This window comes from Ailuropoda melanoleuca, chromosome 4 (genome assembly GCF_002007445.2).
Source record: "Ailuropoda melanoleuca isolate Jingjing chromosome 4, ASM200744v2, whole genome shotgun sequence".
NCBI classification, from domain to species: Eukaryota; Metazoa; Chordata; class Mammalia; order Carnivora; family Ursidae; genus Ailuropoda; species Ailuropoda melanoleuca.
In genome coordinates this window covers 6,538,932-6,544,215 of record NC_048221.1, presented here as the reverse complement: position 1 = coordinate 6,544,215, position 5,284 = coordinate 6,538,932, and positions in this window count along the sequence as shown.

The following is a 5,284-nucleotide window of genomic DNA, read 5'->3' as shown; positions in this document are numbered from 1 at the left end:
GTTCCCTCTATCGCTGGCTGTCTCTATCTCTGTCAAATAAATAAATAAAATCTTTAAAAAAAAAAATAAAAAATAAAAATATGTGACAATTTTTAAAAATTACATAATAAGATGTATTAGATACACAAATAAGTATAAATAATGAAAACCTATAAGGGAAATATTTNGAAGAATACCCCTAGCACGATAACTGCAAATTTCTGAGAAATGATTATGAGCCGGGAACTTTTATCATGTAGAAAAAGAATGAAGGACTCATCAATGATTTCAATATTCATTTGAAATGGACACAGTGGGGGATGGGGTAACGGTGATGTGCATTAAGGAGGCCACGTGATGTCGTGAGCACTGGGTGTTCTATGCAACTGATGAATCACTGAACTCTACCTCTGAAACTAATAATACACTATATGTTAATTGAGTTTAAATTAAATTAAAAATTTTAAAAAGAGAAAAATAAAATGAAATAGATATATGATGGGGGTGCTTGGGTGGCTCAGTTTGTTAAATGTCTGACTTTGGCTCAGGTCATGATCTCAGGGTCCTGGGATCAAGCCTTTCTGCCAGGCTCCAAGTTCAGCCGGGAGTCTGCTTGTCCTTCCCCCTACTCATGCTCTCCTCCACCAATATACATAAATAAAATCTTAAAAGAAAATAAATGGACATATGATGAAAAATATAGCAGTTAGGGTCACCTGTGTGGCTCAGTCGGTTTAGCATCTGCCTTTGGCTCAAGTCAAGATCCCAGGGTCCGGGATGGAGCCCAACGTCAGGCTCCCTGCTTGGTGGGGAACCTGCTTCTCCCTCTGCCCCTGCCCCTGCCCATGCTTGTGCACGTGCGTGTGCTCTTTCTCTCTCATGAATAAAAGCTCTAAAAATATGTGACAAGGGGCGCCTGGGTGGCACAGCGGTTAAGCGTCTGCCTTCGGCTCAGGGTGTGATCCCGGCGTTATGGGATCGAGCCCCACGTCAGGCTCCTCTGCTATGAGCCTGCTTCTTCCTCTCCCACTCCCCCTGCTTGTGTTCCCTCTATCGCTGGCTGTCTCTATCTCTGTCAAATAAATAAATAAAATCTTTAAAAAAAAAAATAAAAAATAAAAATATGTGACAATTTTTAAAAATTACATAATAAGATGTATTAGATACACAAATAAGTATAAATAATGAAAACCTATAAGGGAAATATTTTTGAATGACAAAGTATACATCATTAGAAAATTTTAAATATATTTTGAACCATTACTAGGAATAATCCATAATAAAAATAAAAACCTGTTAGGTTTATTTTTATTATGGATTATTCAAGCAAAAACAAAAAAAAAACCCATAGAGGTACATGAAAGGTGGTACCCACCAAGCAACAGCATAAATTCACACGTCACCATCTTCATTCTAAATGGGTTTTTAAAAATATACTTCTTAAATTTTATTTACTTAAGTAATCTCTACACCCCAGGTGGGGCTCGAACTCAAGACCCTGAGATCAAGAGTCACATGACCCACCACTGAGCCCGCCAGGGGTCCCTCATTCTAAGTGTTTTTATTGCAATAAATAGCACAGGTATACACACATGTATTTGAACAATCTTGACTCTTTTTCCCCAGGAGAATCACTACACGAACTACACATTATTCCCCAGCAATTTTTACTATCATTAGTATTGTTAATATAATGACATTAACAACTATGTTATTTTTTTAAAGATTTTTTTTTTATTTGGCATGCAGAGAGAGAAAGGACAAGCAGGGGGAATGGGAGAGGGAGAAGCAGGCTCCTCATCGAGCAGGGAGCCTGACACCAGGCTTGATCCCAGGACCCTGGGATCATGACCTGAGCCTAAGGCAGACGCTTAACCGACCGAGCCCCCCAGGCACCCCACAACTACATTATTTTCAATTTTGAAAGCTTTATATAAACAGAACCATATAGCACATGCCATTTACATTTGGAATTCTTACATGATTTATCTTTTCTTTATTATTAATATATTTTATTCCACTTAATTTTAATTACCAGAGGTTAATCCACTGTGTTATTCTGTCATGATCTATTTCTCCATTCCCTAACTGATAGGTATTATAGTTAATGCCTTTTGTCCTATGTATGTTTATGAAGACACGTGCAATATAAAGCCAGGTATAGGGGATACCATCCCATTCAAGATGACGTAGTCTCAGGAGGGGAAGAGCAAGAGTTGACGATACAAAAGAGGTGCTTTCTGTGTACATTTTTTTAAAGTAGGCTCCATGCCCAGAGTGGAGCCCAACATGGGGCTCGAACTCACAGCTGTGAGATCAAGACCTGAGCTGAGATCAAGAGTTAGACGCTCAACCGACTGAGCCTCTCAGGTTCCCCTATTTTGTTAATTTATGAAAAAGACCCGAATTTTGCATAGCAAAAGTCAACATTTGTTGATTCTGGAGTGAGTTGAAGGATGTTTTTCAATTTATTATACTATCTCTGTTGTTCTTATACAGAATCATTGTTCGTTTTACAGAGAAACAGGTGTACTAAGAAGGCAGCCAGCTAGATCTCTCTGTGTCTCCACTTTCTNTTCCCCTATTTTGTTAATTTATGAAAAAGACCTGAATTTTGCATAGCGAAAGTTGACATTTGTTGATTCTGGAGTGAGTTGAAGGATGTTTTTCAATTTATTATACTATCTCTGTTGTTCTTATACAGAATCATTGTTCGTTTTACAGAGAAACAGGTGTACTAAGAAGGCAGCCAGCTAGATCTCTCTGTGTCTCCACTTTCTCCTCATTGTCCGCAAGCAAGCTACAGGAATGATATACTCCTCTGCACAGTGGTGTATCAAGAACCAGGAATGCAAATAAAAGGAAGAGCTGGCCAAAACCCCTCCCCATGACCACCACAAAAATTCAAGTAAATACCAGAAAGTTTTATAACAGTCATCTTGTTTGAGAAGGGGCGGATTTTTCTGCCCTGGAGAATAACTGGGTTCTGCCATTTTTTAGAGAGACTAGGAGACCAGCAGATTGAGAACGGGGTGAGAATCAGCGTATCAGTACAAACACACGTGGGAACTTGTCAACAGGAAGACCGGCTGGAGTGCGTGGGACACTCGGTTCTCGTCATTACAGGCACGCACACTCCTCGTTGCTTTCCCTGGGTGAATCTGCAGTAAAATATTGCCCTCCTTACAGAAGCATTAACTAAGGGACTTTCAGTTACCTGGCTGGCGTCAGTGTGGAATGATGCGTGACATAGCGCTGGGATCCTAAAGACAGAAGGTCTGTCTTCAGGAAGGGCAGGAACACTAAGTGAGGCAATGGGCTCGTGGTCAAGAAAGATCATTCCTGGATGGAACCTCAGGTGTGCTTCTTCTTGACTAGGGAAGGGCTGTGGAATGAGGTTGTCGCAGGCTGACTCTACAGTCTCTCTCTCTTTATATCCCTAGGGAATCAATATCCAAAGCTCCTCATTAGACAAATATTTTTAGTATCATTCTTATCCCCAGGCTGTGCAAATCCTTGAAGACCAACACAATAGAAGGGAGGAATTTGTGATGTCGAATCCCTCACCATGTGCGCCCAGGTGTTCTCTCCACCTGCTCCTCTTCGCCCCCATTTCACACACCTTGCACGTGCAGACGCACCATCCCTCTCTAACTGGACTCCAGTCTTCGGTTTTTAGATAAAGGCAAAGGCATCTCGATGTAATTAGTGGTATTGGGAAACCAGATTCTAACTTTAAGTGTGAATACACAGTTTATATATGTGGGTATAAAAATGTATATTTATAAATACANCCCTCCCCATGACCACCACAAAAATTTAAGTAAATACCAGAAAGTTTTATAACAGTCATCTTGTTTGAGAAGGGGCGGATTTTTCTGCCCTGGAGAATAACTGGGTTCTGCCATTTTTTAGAGAGACTAGGAGACCAGCAGATTGAGAACGGGGTGAGAATCAGCGTATCAGTACAAACACACGTGGGAACTTGTCAACAGGAAGACCGGCTGGAGTGCGTGGGACACTCGGTTCTCGTCATTACAGGCACGCACACTCCTCGTTGCTTTCCCTGGGTGAATCTGCAGTAAAATATTGCCCTCCTTACAGAAGCATTAACTAAGGGACTTTCAGTTACCTGGCTGGCGTCAGTGTGGAATGATGCGTGACATAGCGCTGGGATCCTAAAGACAGAAGGTCTGTCTTCAGGAAGGGCAGGAACACTAAGTGAGGCAATGGGCTCGTGGTCAAGAAAGATTATTCCTGGATGGAACCTCAGGTGTGCTTCTTCTTGACTAGGGAAGGGCTGTGGAATGAGGTTGTCGCAGGCTGACTCTACAGTCTCTCTCTCTTTATATCCCTAGGGAATCAATATCCAAAGCTCCTCATTAGACAAATATTTTTAGTATCATTCTTATCCCCAGGCTGTGCAAATCCTTGAAGACCAACACAATAGAAGGGAGGAATTTGTGATGTCGAATCCCTCACCATGTGCGCCCAGGTGTTCTCTCCACCTGCTCCTCTTCGCCCCCATTTCACACACCTTGCACGTGCAGACGCACCATCCCTCTCTAACTGGACTCCAGTCTTCGGTTTTTAGATAAAGGCAAAGGCATCTCGATGTAATTAGTGGTATTGGGAAACCAGATTCTAACTTTAAGTGTGAATACACAGTTTATATATGTGGGTATAAAAATGTATATTTATAAATACAGCTAAGCTATGTAAAAACACAAACAGTGATGGTTTTTTCTAAGAGTCATTGCATGTTTCCTGAACATTAATTTTTATTCTGTATAGTTCATACTGCAGATTTGAATCTATAATCTGTAAACTAATCTGTGATCAATATAGACAAGACTTTAGAATTTCATAAACACCATTTTCAATTTCATCGCAGTGGGTTCAGTGTACATTTTTCTCCACATTTGTGGGTCATGGGTTGAAATTATGACACTTTCAGCGTATCAGTACAAACACACGTGGGAACTTGTCAACAGGAAGACCGGCTGGAGTGCGTGGGACACTCGGTTCTCGTCATTACAGGCACGCACACTCCTCGTTGCTTTCCCTGGGTGAATCTGCAGTAAAATATTGCCCTCCTTACAGAAGCATTAACTAAGGGACTTTCAGTTACCTGGCTGGCGTCAGTGTGGAATGATGCGTGACATAGCGCTGGGATCCTAAAGACAGAAGGTCTGTCTTCAGGAAGGGCAGGAACACTAAGTGAGGCAATGGGCTCGTGGTCAAGAAAGATTATTCCTGGATGGAACCTCAGGTGTGCTTCTTCTTGACTAGGGAAGGGCTGTGG